The sequence below is a fragment of the Schistocerca serialis genome, chromosome 5, assembly GCF_023864345.2.
Source record: "Schistocerca serialis cubense isolate TAMUIC-IGC-003099 chromosome 5, iqSchSeri2.2, whole genome shotgun sequence".
NCBI classification, from domain to species: Eukaryota; Metazoa; Arthropoda; class Insecta; order Orthoptera; family Acrididae; genus Schistocerca; species Schistocerca serialis.
Window position 1 is genome coordinate 395,565,320 of NC_064642.1, and position 18,083 is coordinate 395,583,402.

An 18,083-nucleotide genomic window follows, 5' to 3' on the forward strand; every position below is an offset into this window, starting at 1 on the left:
ACCTAGCTGCGACTCTCCGTTTTTTTTTTTTTTTCTGTGCGCGCCCGGCTCTCTTAACCATCAAAGATCCTCCTACTCAAAGATATTATACTCGTTCCAAAATTGCGGTTGGCAACTACCGACTATTTTCTGGGTCTACCCTGATCAGACCTTAGCACATACCTTTCAACACAACAGACGCACCAGGCTGAAGATATCCGTTTCGAAAAACACTGTGTCCAGCTGCGTGAACAAGTCCGTATCAGCCTGCTGTACATCCTTGTCCGACAGCGAACGTCAACCCTTCAAGGCCTTTTTTAAGGAACCGAAGGCGTTATAATCGCATGGGAAGGGATCAGGACTGTAGGGTGGATGCTCGAGTATCTCCCTCTTTAGTTGGCGTAACTTCTGCTTTACGACATTCGCGATATCGGGACGTGCGTTATCATGAAGCAGAAGTTCCTCTTGCAGCAGTTTTCCCGGACGTTTCGCCTTAATTGCATCCCGTGATTTTTCCAGCGTTACGCAGTACCGTTCCCTAGTTATGGAGACACAAAGTTCCTTGAAATCGATAAGCAAGGGGCTCCGGTGAACCAATAACAGTGTGAAAATCACCTTGCCAGCAGATGTCTTGCTCCTCAGCTTCTTGAGACGAGGGGATGATGGATGACACAGCTGCATGGTCGACGCTTTCAACTCCGGTTCCCAGTGGTGATACCAAATTTCGTCGCATGCAACAGTGCGCTCAAGAAACGTGTTGCCTTCAACATTGAAGCGCATTATATCTTCAGGCAAACAGCCATCCGGTTTGCTTTTTGTTCGGCATTCAGCGCTCTGGGTATCCACTGGCTGCAGACCATACGGTAGCCTATCTCCTTCCAGATAATGTGTTGTACGCTACCGAAGTTGATGTCGAGATCCTTTGCTAGCACACGAATGGTTATGCGCCGGTCATCCCTAATCGCAACATCAACCACCCGCTTGTTGTTGTTAGTAATCGATCAGGCTCGCGTCCCAGGTCGACCGGAGTTTTATGTTCTGTCACGACCAGCATCTGATCTTGGAGCGCCATTCCACAACGGTGGTTCCCGACAGGCATGTTGTCCCATACACATTCTTCACTCTCCCATGGATGTTTACTGGTGTCTGTCCTTCGGTGACCAAGAAAAGAATAGTAGAATCTTGGTCCTGATTTGACGCATTTGATAATAACGTCACCATAGCTCAAATTTCCGCATTTATCTCACGCACATCGAAAAGACACGAATGCCACACTAAATCATTGCCTACATGTCCCTGCTTATAGCCGCACTGGGGTCGTATTGGGTTGCACATACGTTGCAGTAACGCCATCAGGCAAAATCTCTCTGATCGTCCCTTAAATAGTTTTCTTGATTAAAGCTCATGGTATTCACATTTGCTACTAGAAGTTAAAATCTGAAACGCGATGATTTTTCTGTTATATAATTATTGAGAAGCCACATCAGCCACTGTAATTTACAAGATAAATAAGTAATTAAAGATAATTGAGGGTCACTGTAGACCATTTTGATAGTTTTCTCTTTTTATGAAACTTAACTTAAACCTAGATTATAGATGTGATATGGCATAGGACATCCTTCGATCCATTGTAGAACTTGGGAACCCATTCAGAGAATATTCGTTCACATTTGTGTTGAACGCAGTTGGTTTTTATCATCCTGTATTAAAACATTTCCTTTTATCAATAGTGACATTTATAAACAATGTTTTGTGAGTAGAATAAAATTTCCAATGATAAACTTACCTCCTTTTTCGACGTTATTTTACCAGCTAACTAAAAATAGGAAAGCCTTGAACCCCTTCCACTAAATTTAGTTAGTATTAAGATTCTTTTACAGGGAGTGCAGTGGAGCTGACGCTGAAATCATTAAGTATTTGGTTATATCATCGCTAGTCTCACTGAACTCTTCTGAATTCTACATGTCATGTGTGGTCTGGCGTCTCCTTACCAGTAACAGGTCCCAGGTTCAAACTAGTCAATTCCCTAAAAAACACGCTCAGAGCGCCGTTGCGCGAAAGTGGTAGGGAGACACGATATAGAACAAACAGACACCACGCAGAATGTTAGAAGCCGTCAATAGAAATTAATTACTGCGAGAAACTGCAGCATACAAATGGCCACAGTAATAGGAACGGAAATGCTAAATGAGGACAAGGCTTTTTCTAATGGAAGTCTATTCTGTAATGAAACTGGCATACACAAAAAGCAAATCTGTATCTCTCTCTCTCTCTATCTCTCTCTGTATATATGTATATATGTATGTTTGTGTGTGTGTGTGTGTGTGTGTGTGTGTGTGTGTGTGTGTGTGTGCGTGTGTGTGTGTGTGTGTGTGAACACAGAAAACTGTATGACAGAACAGATTAATGTATAATATGCATCAAAACTGTACTTGTTGTCAATAAAGTTTATAAAGTTGTAATACCATGAAAAATCCTACCACTGAGAACAAAAGCAGGTTGAAGCAACAAGTATCTCACATTCATAAATATACAAATTTGAATTCACATAACATGCAGGCACAGTTTTCCCAAGCAATCAACAACTTTCATCAAAGAAAAGAAAAAGGAAGTAAACATGATGATAATAACAGAATGTGAGAAGTAGCTCAAAATAAATGGTAGATGTAAAATATCTCTAAAATAACTCAAAACTACCCATAAAAAAGTGAGAAAAGATCTCAGATATCAGTAGTTTAACTTTAGGCACAACGTTTTCTTTCATGAAAAGTAATTAATGTAGAAAAACTTAACTTGTAGCAAATGAGAGCCTGTATAAATGTACAAGCTATATTCATAAAAAGAGGCAGTAACGTGAACAAGCGAACACACTGTTAACGTACACGTTTTGTAGTAGTAGTTTTGTAAAATAAAGGGAACCCACTGATGGTGGTGTAACACCGTCCATACATGTACCGATGAACTGTGGATAAAAAGAAATTTTCTTTCTCTGAAAGACGAGTATATTTACAGACTGTGAATATTGTCACTAAAACTACGTTGTTTTAAGAAAACATATCGCCATGTTTGCCTGCAAAAAGGGCGTGACTCTTCAGTAAATGTTATGTTGTATTTAGTCCTGTTGGTACCACAACTCAAGCTTTATTTTAAACTATATGGATTTTAAATGCAGGTCGCTACGAGTTTCGGGGTTCAACTAATCTTCAGGCAATTGTGCAGAGTAAAAGTTGCGTCAACGTGTTAAGCGTAACCTAAAGTAAAATATCAAACTATTATACGAAGCTTAGCCTAAATTGTGTGATGTTCTGACATTTATTTTCCGGTATTTTAACGCTCTCATTACTTAATGGATGAGAATGAGCAACCGGCCGGGGTGGCCGAGTGGTTCTAGGCGCTACAGTCTGGAACCACGCGACCGCTACGGTCGCAGGTTCGAATCCTGCCTCGGGCATGTATGTGTGTGATGTCCTTAGGTTAGTTAGGTTTAAGTAGTTCTAAGTTCTAGGGGACTGACGACCTCAGATGTTAAGTCCCATAGTGCTCAGAGCCTTTTGAACCATTTTTTGAGAATGAGCAATTATTGTTTATTACAAGTGCAAATTTGTAAAATTACTACAACTCTACATTCTGACTCTGAAAAGCAGTCGTTGGTGAGTGTGAAGTAACAAACACAGCACAAAAGTCTCAGTTACTACGTAGAAATTATAGAAACATGGACTTAGAATAAGCGATAATTGTAAATCTTTCGTCGATTAGGGAATGAAAAGGTCGAAACACCAGAAGAGAAACGCCTACAACAACTCAAATCTCTTGTAATTTGTGGTACTATTTGGCTCAAAGAAAGAAAACGTTATAGGCGGCTGGACTAGCCAAGTGGCCTCCAGACAACAATGCCATACATCTTTACTTACTAAGAATTGGAACTGTTAACTTGTTCTGTCTTCTTGCCTTTGCACTAAATCTGTTTTTCACAAACATAATGCAAACTGGCAATATCCCACAAGAACTCAAACTATCTAAGGTAATAGCTATTCTAAAGCCTGGGAAACCAGCTGACAACCCAAAAAGCTTTAGACCAATTGCCCTGCTGTCTGTAATTTACAAATTACTAGAGAGGCTTATATGTAACAGAATTAGCCCAGAATTGCTCAGGGCGATCCCATTTGAACAGGCAGGCTTTCGACCAGGAAGAAGTTGTACTGACCAGGTGTTGTCAATCACTACTTACATTGAGGCGGGATTCCAGAGAAAATTGAAAACATCAATCGCCTTTATTGAACTCTCAGCAGCTTACGACACTGTGTGGAGAGAAGGCATCATGTACAAAATTCTTCGAGTAATTCCTTGCAAATATATAGCACGCTTAATAGACAGCATGCTCAATGATAGGGTGTTCCAAATAAGTATGGACACTGACTACAGCTCCATCAAAAAACTAAAGAATGGCTTACCACAAGGATCAGTGCTTGCACCATTGCTGTTTAGCCTCTATATTGCAGACCTGCTAGAAACACAATCAAGAAAGTTCGGGTATGCTGACGATTTGGCCCCCGCTACAAGATGTAGCACAATTGAAGCATCTGAGGATATCCTAACGAAAGACCTGAAGATAATGGGTGAATATTTCCGTAAGTGGACACTTCAACCAAATGCTTCCAAAACAGAGGTTAGATGCTTCCATCTCAACAACAAACTCGCTGCAAAGGAACTCAACATTCGATCTGAAAACACCGTTCTCAGGCATAATAAAACTCTGAAGTACTTGGGCATGACACTGGACAGAACACTATCTTTTAAAGAGCACCTAACAAAGACTGCCAAAAAATTAGAGACAAGAAACAACATTATTCAAAAGCTCTGTGATACTACCTGGGGAGCAACGGCCTCCGCTTTCCGCACCTCTGCTTTAGCAATTGTATTCTCGGCTGCCGAATACTGTGCTCCGATTTGGCTAAACAGCCCACATGTAAAAAAGGTGGATGTCCAGTTGCATAACACTCTAAGGATGATTTCTGGAGTAATTAAACCCACTCCAACGCAGTGGCTCCCAATATTAAGCCACATCCCGCCGCCACACCTGCGACGTACTGACGCCCTTGTACGTGAATACAAAAACATCATGGGAAATCGAAGCCTGCCAATCCGCCAAGACACTGAGGCTGCAAACACTAATAGGCTTCGATCTAGGAAACCGCCAACAAGAACAGCAAGGAACTGTGTACAGGAAGGTTTCAGTATCAAAAACGCATGGTCTGAAAAACGGAACGCATGGCAAAATCATAACATGCCTTGCATCACACAAAAGCCACCTGATTTTGACCTACCATGCAAAACGTAGTCCACTCTAAATAGGATTAGAACTCGTCATGGCAGATGAGCTTGCTCCCTGTATAAATGGGGTAAGATACCATCCTCTCAGTGTGACAGCGGAGAAAGTCAGACCATCAGCCACATTGTTGAAGAGTGTTCCAGAAGAGCCTACAATGGGAGCCCCGACGACTTCTGTTCGCAACTCCAGAGTCGATAGATTATATTAATAGACTTGATGTTTGTTTGTAATCCGTAAACTTTGTTATATTAGTAATGTTGGTTTGCAATTATTAACGTTTGTTATATTAGTGATTTGTCTGTTTGTTTCTTATGTGTCTGTATTGCCATACGATAAATAATGCGTTAGACTTTTCAGGGCATATTTTGCAGAAATATTCCGGAGTTAGGATGCCACTCTCTGCAAATTGTCTTCGTCTCTACATGTTATAAGCTGCTCGCCTGTAAAAAGTAATAAACAATATCTTGTCTCTCGTTTACATTAACATACAATTTCCCACCCCTTTGAGGCCGTGTTATGGAAATACTACGAGCTAGATTTTGGAGTATACGACTCAGAGAACACAAAGGAAATGCAAAGAAAATAAGCATGTCGTATGAAGATGTAATAGGGTTGATAGGAAAAAAATAGTTTTACTTATACAACCGTTATAGGTCGTCATGACTATTGTTTTAAGTACAAAGCATTTCAGCAATAGTGACAGTCCTCAGTTACAATATTTATTTATTTACTTATATGTGTTTAATAATTAAGCCGTTTTATTATATATGAGGAATATCAAATAGCAGTAAATTCACATGGAGGTTTTCTTTAGGTTCTTTTCATCGGCGGCGGCCACTTTTCATCAGTATTCTACAGTAAAATTCGTAACTACGGCCTCTAAACGTAAGTAACACATTGTAATGTGTTCTGACGAGGCTACGACTCGCATAGAAACAATTTCCCCGCTCTTCTTACTATAGGGTACGGTGACAGGTACTATGACGTGGGCAAGCAGTCGCGCTTGCAACTTGAAAACGGCTACTGCTTTCACTAATAAACATCCCTGCTCGAGAGCTCATTATGAAACTCAAGTCGCTAGTTGGTCACTCATCTTTACTTCACAAGCTGTCTTAAGATGCTTGGCGTTGGGTACTTTGGGTGTAACACTGTCATTTTCCCCCTACCCTGTACCAACCGCGAAACGAATATTACATAAGTTACCTGAAATATGCAAAGATATATGTACGTAAGTATTAGAGACGTCTATTTTCAGTTTTACGAGCGTTGTGTCTAGAAGTACATGACAATTGAGTGTTGAGAGATAAGAAATGCCGTTTGGTAAACTAGTTGGCGATACGGTGCGCGGAATGCACAATAACTTATTGTGAAGGACGCTAAGAATTAATTATTGGTGTGAAAAGAAGCGTAAATTGAGAAAAGACTGTCGGAGGTAGGAGGAATTGTGATATTTAAAACTAACTGCTACGGAGCGTGTTTTGATAGTATGCTGTACTTTTTCAGAGAAGGGATGTTACGATTTGGAAAGTCTTCACATAAATATGTGGACGTAGTGTGGCTAACTCCTTGTGTTTAATAATCAATGAAATCGGTCATTTACTTAGACACAAACTGAGTGTGCGATCTTATACGAATGAAACCGGCGTCTATGAGGATGTCTGAACATCCCACCATAAATTGTTCCACATACCGGTATGTCTGATTTCAAGACACTACTATGTTACAGCGAGCCGTCAGTGGTTTAGTTTCATCAGTAATTTTAACGATGAATTTCGAAATATTCAAGATAGAAGAGTCGTAATGTCATGCAGTACTACTGAGAGGCACCCACATGCCTTGCTCATACTGTGGCATCAAGCAGTCAGGCCTGCAAGATGAGTGGTCTGCCAAGCGAGTGGATTCGTTCTTATTTATCGAGTAACATGAACTCTCGTACTCACAATTAAGTTACAAATTATCCTCCTGTATGAATAATACGCAACGGAAACGCACATCTGACTATCAGTGATTTACAGAACTCTGACTGTTCACTACGCACTGGCAATACCACATTTTCTTTTTGTCTTTTATTTAACGGCTTTTATCAACACGTGGCCACCGCACTGAATATGAATGGCGCACACATTATAAATTCGGGACATCATAACAACAAACAATTGGAAGGAAAAGTCCACCAATCTTTTTCTTTTCACTGTCTTATTTATTCCGATAAATTCTCTAACCTAAACACACAAATTCTATAACCTACAACAATAACACATGAGAAATTCCGCCCAGTAGTCATGGCTTAACATTGGTGATTCTGGTCTCGTTTTTATTTAACGCTACAGTGCACTTTCTGGATAGGATGGTGGATCTTTTATTATCTCACACTTCGACTCTCACAATCATCATCACGAAACTTTCCTCCAGACCGAGCAGTACAAAAGGAACACGCATAACCCACTAATCTTTTGAAACTACCTCGCTACTCTCCCATGCAAACCACACATACCCAAATTATATGACATACAACACACTACAATATGAAATACTACACAGGGAATAGTCACAACGTTATCACTTTCAGCTTTCCACTTCAATTAATATTTATCCCAGTTTCACACGACACTGCCCCACTTCGTAATTCTACTTTCCTACTATGAACTCTGGAGATATATGCATGTCTTCCTGTGCAATGCAAGCCAAGTGGCGTTGCTGGATAGACGGCCGACTCACCTTGCTTCTCTCTCAGAGTTTGAATCTAGCGTCACACGGAATCATATCACGCAAAGTAATATTAAGAACATATTCATCACACACGCGAGTCCTCAACTGATACCATGGACGAGTACTTCACTTTATCCTTTGTTTCATACACAGATTGAATCTCACACAGTACTCACCACGTGGAAGTACTCGTCTCTAATTTCAAGTCCTGCACACGCCATTTCTTAAATATTTCAACTTATGGTACACACGCTATTTCTTAAATATTTCAACTTATTGTACACACGCTAGTAATCCAGCTTAACTTAAGCACACGGAAGTATTTCAACTTATTGCTACACGTGGTTTCATTGTGACCGTTGGTCACTTCCGAAGATTACTACGATCCCATTAATATTACCTGCCTGACATTTAATTCTCCCCACAAAAGTTCCTGAAATAGAGAAATCATTATTTCAAACTACTCTTAAATATTGCACATGCATACCATGTCTCCACTCTTTTGTCTTTACGGAGCACAACTAAGACAGGTCTTAACAGCACAAGATCCAGCGGCAGAGTGCTGAAACATGGCCGTTCTTCAGGTCATCTCGCACCTCTGTCGAGGTGGGGGAAGACCATGCTACCGTATTGGTCGGCCACATTTCAGGCGCTCAAAGCTCCGGTAAGTTTCATCTCTTTGGTTCCACCAAAGGTGGCCAAAGGATCGTCTCAAATATGATCATATATTCACATTCACTATCTGCGGTTAGCAGACGACCATACATTCATTCATTTCACAGATCTCACCAAACTGGATGTAGGGATATATTTTGTGGGAGTGCACATGTGATCAATTAAATAAATAAATTGTCATTCTTTCCTACACTGGTATCCGGCTTCGCTGTATTAATTGAAACTGAGTTATTTTACAAAAAAAAGTGTTGTTCTGACAAAAATAATGAAGTATGTTGTACCTATTTTCAATGTCGGGCGGTACTGTACCCTTTCACTACAATTACAGTTAGCAGAAGCTAAAAGATTTTGTAAAATAAATAAAGATAAGAAGTGGGAGAACAGTAATAAGAAAATGAAATTAAAAAAGAAGTAAAAATATTGATCAAGTTTGTTGACATTAACAAGCAGGAGATACGCAATGCGTTGTAATTTTTTTTTGTGATAGGGATTGGAAACTCATAAAGTCGCGATCTTGACCTCATTGGTTTTCAATCCCTAACATGAATATCTATAAAAATCAATTACCGAATGTACGAAAGAACGTCATCTGAGAACGGCTTGTCCTAATTGGTTGATTTTCTTCTGTTGTGCTCGTTATTATCAGACAAGGCTTGTGCGAAAGAAAATTTTTGGAAAATCACCGAAAAAGTCAGAAATTAAAACCAGTTGTGAAAGTTCATCACTTGACAACGGTTCGACCGACTTGGATAGTAATGGTATTTTTCCTATGAAAAAGGAAGTAAGGAAAATTTAAGCTGAGTTTGACAGTTCTGCTATCAAATGTTTTCATAAGAAAAAAAATCACTTTGACATATATAGAACATAAAAATACATACGTAATATATAAAGACGAAACGTTGTTACATGACGTTCTAATGAACATTCCGACGGACGCAGGGTATATATATATATATATATATATATATATATATATATATATATATATATATATATATACACCGAAATGGACATAGAGAAGGGGCAGGAGGAGATGGACAGAGAGAGATGAGAGGGGAAACGCACAGAGAAATGGGGGGAGGAGGAGATGTACGGAGAGAGGGGGAGGATGAGATGAGAAGACGTCCGAGAGAGGGGAGGGCAAGGAAATTAGGATTATATGCAAATCCCATACATACTTCACAACTGCGAAGCATTGCCGTGCTCGCTGCTAAAAAGTAAAAATATTGATACGGTTATAGTATGAGCTCTATTTTCCCTATATTTTCTGCCATGATCACTTCGCCAGATGTTCGGGAGAGGGAGTGTTATGCAGCTTGATTGTGCTTGGAGCATACACTTCCGGAATTTTAACGCACCACACCTCTCTTCAAGTGTCTCTCACTGGCGTTTGATGAATATCTCCGTGACGCTCTCGAGCTCGTTAGACGTATCCGTGGCGAAACGCAAGAGTCTGCTTTGGATCTTCCTTGTCTTCTTTGTTAATCAACACTGACGAGCAATGCCCAAGAATAGATCGAACAGGGATTTTGTAAGCCACCTATTTCATGAGTTAATTGCGTTTTCGTAGGAATCTTCCTAAGAATCTCCGTCAGAAACCTGCTAATTCAAAATCCATAATTTCATAAAAATATTTCCATCTCGAATTAAAGAAAAATTAGTCTAGTCTTCTGTCCTGACAAATCTTTATGACTGTGATGTGGTTCAGTACGGATAAATGGTAAAACTCTAGATTGCTCGAGCTAGCTATGAATGCTTGCTTAAGATATGTGTGCAACGTTAGGTTGTACGATTATTTCGTTACTTCCTGTACTCAGGTTGGTTGCGACCGGATAGGTGAGGCGTTTTCCCCACGACTGCGTGTTTCATCTGTTTCTCAGTCACTTATGTCTTCGATACCTCTTCTCACATATCAAATCAGAAGTGTTCGGACACCTGGCTGAAAATGACTTACAAGTTCGTGGCGCCCTCCATCGGTAATGCTGGAATTCAATATGATGTTGGCCCACCCTTAGCCTTGATGACAGCTTCCACTCTCGCAAGTATGCGTTCAATCAGGTGCTGGAAGGTTTCTTGCGGAATGGCAGCCCATTCTTCACGTAGTGCAGCACTGAGGAGAGGTATCGATGTCGGTCAGTGAGGCTTGGCACGAAGTCGGCGTTCCAAGACACCCCAAAGGTGTTCTATATGATTCAGGTCCGGATTCTGTGCAGGTCAGTCCGTTACAGGGATGTTATTGTCGAGTAACCACTCCACCACATGCCGTGCATTACGAACAGGAGCACGATCGTGTTGAAAGGTGCTATCGCCATCCCCGAATTGCTTTTCAACAGTGAGAAGCAAGAAATGCTTAAAACGTCAATATAGGCATATGCATTATAGTGCCACGCAAAACAACAAGATGTGCAAGCCCCCTCCTAGAAAAACACGACCACACCATAACACCACCGCCTCCGAGTTTTACTGTTGGCATTACACACGCTGGCAGATGACGTTCACCGAGAATTCGCCATACCCACACACTGCCATCGGATCGCCACATTGTGTACCGTGATTCGTCACTCCTCACAACATTTTTCCAGTGTTTATGCTCCTTACATTAAGCGAGGCGTCGCATCGTTTGTCATTTGTCGGCGTGATGTATTGCTTATGAGCAGCCGCTCGACCATGAAATCCAAGGTTTCTCACCTTCCACCTAACTATCATAGTACCTACAGTGGATCCTGATGCAGTTTGGAATTCCTGTGTAATGATCTGGATAGATGTCTGTCTATTACATATTACGACCCTCTTCAACTGTCGGCGGTCTTTGTCAGTCAACAGACGAGGTCGGCCTGTACGCTTTTGTGCTGTACGTGTACCTTCAGGTTTCCACTTCACTATAACATCGGAAACAGTGGACCTAGGGATTTTTAGGAGTGTGCAAATCTCGCATACAGACGTATGAAACAAGTGACACCCAATCACCAGACCATGTTCGAAGTCCGTGAGTTCTGCGGAGCGCCCCGTTCTGCACTCTCACGATGTCTAATGACTACTGAGGTCGCTGGTATGGAGTACCTGGCAGTAGGTGGCAGCACAATGTACCTAATATGAAAAACGCATGTTTTTGGGGGTGTCACATAGTGTGTGTCATCATTCCGTAACTGCAGAATCAGATCGGAGACTTCCAGCATCTTGGCTATACTTTTACTTAACACAAACTCTCTCTCCATCTTCCTCTCTATTTGAACCACAATACTGTGGCACAAATTACTCTGTAACCTGTATTTTACTCAAAACCACTCTACACTCAAGAAGAGAATAAAGCTTTTCGTGTTGTCGTCAGTATAACTTTGCTCTCGGCATATCCTAGCTGTTTTCTTTCTGCCCACCAGAAAACCAGCCTCTCTGTCACTTTGTAAACTATCTGTACTTTTCGCATCCGTTTCTATTTCTGTTTTCTTCTTTTCATCTCATATGCTAACCTTTCGCTATTATTTCTCGCTCTTCCTCTGACCTGTCAACTTCTCCACATCGGTTCCTTCTGTATTGCTGTCACACGTCCTGTTAGATATCACTACTCACATTCGGAAAGAACGTAATGATGAAATTGATTGAGAAAATTGACATTTCTTAAATTATAATTATTCTTTTCCACATACATTGTCATTATTATTATGGTCATCCAGGACACCCCATAAGGAAAGGTTAATATTGAGGGATACAACAGGAACGATCAGTTGAAGCAAAAAGTCTAGTAATCATGGATTCTAAAATGCATACCTTAAGAGCTATGGGCATTTCTACATCTTCGATATAGTGAAACGTTCTTCTGCTGCAAGGTCTTTACTTTCAACATCTTGAGAGAACGTAATATGGACTAAAGCAAGAAAGAATTGTGTAATAAACATGGGACCTAAGATACCATAAGAGGCATTAGAAAGCAAGAAAAATTGTAAACATGGACTCCAAAATACATACCTTAAGGGCTACGAACACTTATTCGGTAGATGAAATGTGTTTCACAGTAGCGAAGATGGACAAGTGCTCACAGCTTTTAAGTTATGCACTCTGGAGCCCACGTTTTTTCTCGTTTTGACCTGTACTACCACCTCTCAAAATAAGAAAAAAGCAAAGAATTTGCAGTAGTAGACATTTGTTTCACAGCATCGTCTATGAAGAAGTGCTCATAGTTCTTCGTGTATGCATTACAGAGGTCATGTTTTCTACGCTTATTTGCTTCGAATTATCGCTCCTGTCATATCCCTGATAACCATTCCTCCTAGCATAACCTGTATATTGCTGATGTACTACCACAAATTGTAATGTTTACTCACTAGATATGTCTGGTTAGATGTTGAGGGAGGGCCTGGAAGTCCTAATCGTTACAGGTGAAAACAATGCATAAATAAATATACCACGACTTGTTCCTCCTGTTTAGGTTACTCCGGATGCGTACGACTCGGTTTTTAACAAATCTAACTGTTTACAGTATAGGAAGCTTATTTGAGCGTCTCCCCTGGCCTCTTCAGTTCTTCTATGGAGAGTGACTGTGTAACGTACTCAGATCGTCTGATGATGACTTGCTAAGAAGTTGAAACCGGTTGTGATACCGTTTGTGTCCAGAGATTGAAACATACAATAAAAGAATTTCATTTGTCAATAATGGACACAGTAACCTCGTTTAACTCTCATTTAGAGGACGTCCGAAATTACTTTGTATCCGATGACGTCTCATTCAGAACGAGGCGATAACTTTGTTGTGAGCCCGACAATAATAAAATAAAGTAGAAAGTAAACATACATAAACAAACGGACATGGACACAATAGAGATTAGTTCTTTCCTCTGTCACATACCCTCGCTGTTTTTTCGTCCGCCACATCCTTGTGGAACGACGACACTCGACACAAGGCTCTGATGGAGAAAAAGTTTTTCTCCGCCGGTATTTTACTCAGCAGGACGTGGACAGGGGCAGCCAATGTTTCCTAACGATCAGCTGGCGTGTCAGCGTTTCCTACTGAAACACACACCTCCCAGTAATGTGTTAGGAAGTGGCGGCATGAAATTCCATTATTATGTGGAGACTTTGACCTCGGGGATTTTGTCGGTGATTTCTGAAGGAATCAGCTAACTTGTTGACACAGAACGCTTGTCTGTTACTTCATGTTGTTATAAAAGCCAGATTTGAGATTGAGCCAGTGCAGAATGGCCTTTTAATGAAGAGTTGCAAAGCCAGCTGCGTATTTTGTATCCCAGGCTATGCAAGTGGTGAACATTGAAAATACAGCGACTAACATATACTGACAGGGTTTTAAAAATCGGTTTAGCAGTTACTTACAAATACTATACTAATAAATAGGTTTCAAAGAGAAATACTGACGGAGAAGAGTAGTTCCAACAAGAAACATTCCCTCAGAATTTAGGCAAAGCTTTATGATCAAAATGCTTGTTAGTCATACAGAAAAAAAACAGAACGCAAAAGGTTATGGTGAATAATTCAAATAATGTTGGAAGAAGGTAAAATTTTACAGACTGGAGAGGTATCACAAAGGGAGTCCCACAAGGTTCGATTTTGGGCCTACCCCTATTCCTTATATATGTGCAGTACCTTCCACTTAGTCCGTCCCCGGTAGCTGAGTGTTCAGCGCGACAGAATGTCAGTTCTAAGGGCCTGGGTTCGATTCCTGGCTGGGTCGGAAATTTTCTCCACTCAGGGACTGGGTGTTGTGTTGTCCTCATCATCATCATTTCATCCCCATCGACGCGCAAGTCACCGAAGTGGAGTCAAATCGAAAGACTTGCACCCGGCGAACGGTCTACCCGACGGGAAACCCTAGTCACACGACCTTCCACTTAACATTACAGGCAGAATTTGTAGCTTTTGTAGGCGATGTTAATGTTACAATGAATTCCACTAGAGAGAAAGGAACAGAAGAAGCTGTTAATAATGTTTTTCAAAGAATTATTAAGTGGCTCTCTGAAAATGTACTCTCCCTTAATTTTGGTGAAACACGTTACAGACAGTTCTGTCCAACAAATAGAGTCATAGGAACAACTGATGTAATACGTGAACAGGAGTCAGTAAACAAGTCAGACTCTTCCAAATTTTTGGGCGTATACGCTGATTAAAACTGCAACTGAAAGAAACATGTTACTATGCTGTTCATAAGTTAAATCACCTACTTTTGATCTTCGTATGATTGCTAAACTTGGGAACAAATGTATTAAACTCTTAACACACTTTGTATATTCCCACTCAACAACGTCTTGCGCAACAACTTTCTGCAGTATGCCATCACTCAGAAAGATAGTATTGAGAGCATAAAGGCGGGCTGTAAGAATAATTGGTGATGTTAATCTGGAGTCATCTTGCAGTCACTTCTTTAGGGAGCTAGGCACCTTGATTACGTATACAGATGGAGATTCAAGAATCCTGCATCGCAAGCTCCTAGTGGAGGACGCTTGCCATTGCGTTCCTCCAACCTGTTATGAAGCCTCAACTGTATATCTGTGGTGTGTGGATAACTGTGTTGAGTGGTTGTACAGTGCAGGGCTGGGCCTGTCTTTTGTCTGACGCAGAGAACAGAGTATGAAACCCGGTGCCAGACATAGCCTACTCTTGTCGAATAGCACCAAGGAATCCGCCGAGATTAACATTCCCATCCGACACCATCATCAGTGTCACACTTCCTCACTTCATGAGACACTGCGGAGACGTCTGCATTTAATCCAGGACACTGGCACCAAGATTTGTGATCAGGAACTTTACGCCACCCCGTCTCCTCCATTTCTGGCCAACTACCGACAGCGAAAATTTCGCAGCACCAGGCTATTGAAACCGGCTGCCTCCGAGTCAAGCACCACCTCACTGGTCTGCATTAGCGACCTCATCTACGGATGCGTAGGTGCAGATATAATTCGTCGCGATAAATCCATCACAGTTTGAGATGATCAGCGATGGTCATTGCCCATACTTACACCACTAAAAGAAAAAATAACCTTTATTACTCGTTATTTAAGCACTCTGTGGCTCAAAACGGAGTTCCATATACAGCAATAAAATGTTTTGATCATTTTTCTAAAAACTTGTAAATGACCAGCATGTAGCCATCCAACTGAAACCAACTGAACTGCGGACCTATTCGTTCGACATCATGTCGATAAAAAAAATTCAAACTTTATGTGGTTTGTGTAACTTAATGGCTAATTACACGGAGGGTAAACCTGAAAATAAGTGAACGATTTGTGGGATTTTTTTCGCTTGTGGTAAAATGAACATGGGAGAGGGTAGACTAAACACAAAACTCTCAGTAAACTACTTAAAAACAGCTGAAGCAAAGGTAGATTGGTATAAAATAAATAGACGTAGAATGAAGAGGACGTTAGCATTTAATGTTGCGGTACTTATAAGTAAACCAGCTAGATTTGAGAAACAATGTGAATGACAGTGGGCAGAAACGGCAAAAAGGGAAAAATGTGTGAGAGAAAAGGTTATGGCGAAGCCAAGCATCTCCCAAAAGATTTGAACAACCACGAGTGCCTCGCAGTGGATGTGGACATTTGATTGCCAGTCCTTAAGAAAGAAGTAGAGACAGCTATTAGGAAAAAGAACAAAATGTAAAAGGAACCGGGAGAGATGACATTCCTGTAAATTAAAAAAAAGAGAGATAAAGAAGAAGGAAATGTTGTATTTACACAACAGCATTTATGAGGAAAGAAAATGGCCTGACGATTTCTTGGAAATCCCTGGGAAAAGCAGTCCTAAAGGAATTGCGTTTACAGGACTGTTAGTCCGATATCTTATGCGACCAAAATTTTAATAAGAGCTCGCAACTGGTGTCTACAGTTAGAAGGGAAAGAGTGATGAATTAAGAACAGGTCACATATACAAAAGGAGAAGGAATGAAGGACAGTATTCTACTTTTAGCAATAACTTCTGAAAGATATCTGGAGGAAGACAAAGTTGTGAATGTTATAGTTGTGAATCTGGAAAATGTATGTGACAAAGTGAAAAGGACAATCAGTTTGTAGATTCAACTGAAGATTTATATGGGATAGAATAAATAACGTGATTAAGCAGTTTATACAAGACAACAAATTAAAATAAGAACCTAAAAAGAAATAAAATTGGTTGAGCGTAAGGTAGGGCTGCTGCTTGGCACCAACCCTGTTTAGAATAAACTATAAAAACTTAGCTCCAATAAAGTGGAAAAGTTACACTAAGTGGAAGTATGATGAAGTATGTATAATTTACTGGTAATATAGTTCTATTAGCTGATCATACGACATTAGTGACAGTTTGGAGAGAAACTGTGAACAATAAAGAGTGAAGACAAATATTAATAACACAGAGGCAGTGGTGATAGCCAAGAGTAGAATAAAGATAAAAGTGAGAATTGGGAGAGAACTTGTGAAGCAGGAAGACAGTTTTTAGAGCTTAGGATGTAAAATAACCAGCGAGATGAGATCCAAACCTAATAACCTCATGGCCACTACTGCTGTACTGTTATCAAAATGAAGCCAGTGAAAGTGTAATGTAATTGGAAAGCGTAGTGTATTATTTAGTAGTATATGAAATGAAAAGTTTTGTGTCATGTGAAACAGATTCGTACAGAGTTAAAGCATGACTTCGAAGAATTAAGTGCATTAATGTACTACTCGTTGACGAAAATATTCTCTAGTGTGCGGGAGAAAGTGTAATTAAATAGCAAGAGCACAGCAAACAGTCTTAAAAAAGCGATGAATTGACACGAAATGTGACTTAAGATTGAGGTGTAAGCAATACAGCCTATTCCAAAACATCTCCATGCGGCTTTGGCGCCCATCAACGCTCGTCAGCCCGCCTGGGACAGGCGCAAGCAGTATAGTTTATTGTAGTTAGTTTATTGGTTTTCGGGACGTGCCCATACAGCTATATAAACCGTGGAATGTGGGTCATGACGGTACGAACGTAACTACAGGACAACACCCAGTCCCCCAGCGGAGAGAATCTCCCACCGTGCTGGGAATTGAATCGGGGCCCCTTCAGTTATCAATCTGTCGCGCTGACATTGCATCTACCGAGGCGAGCTAGTAGTCGAGTTGGCTGTCCACCAGGTAGTCCTACTGAATGTGTTTCGTGCCTGCGATAACCCATTAGTCACCCATTCCCACGGTTGCTCGACCAGGACAGTGCCAAGTTCCCTACGGCCATCGTGCCTGACTGCCCGTGCATCAGCTCTTTGCCCACAGCTGCCCGCTTGCGCCTGACTGCAAACAGGTGAACACTCGAGTTGTAACAGCTAGAAATGTGGCCAGATTTTGATAGAACATTGAGCCACATGAGCTCAGTCTAGTCAGCTGAAGTTATCGAGGATCATTTGGCGTCAGAAAAATGAACAGTAGAAAAAGTGGCTAGACAGTTATTT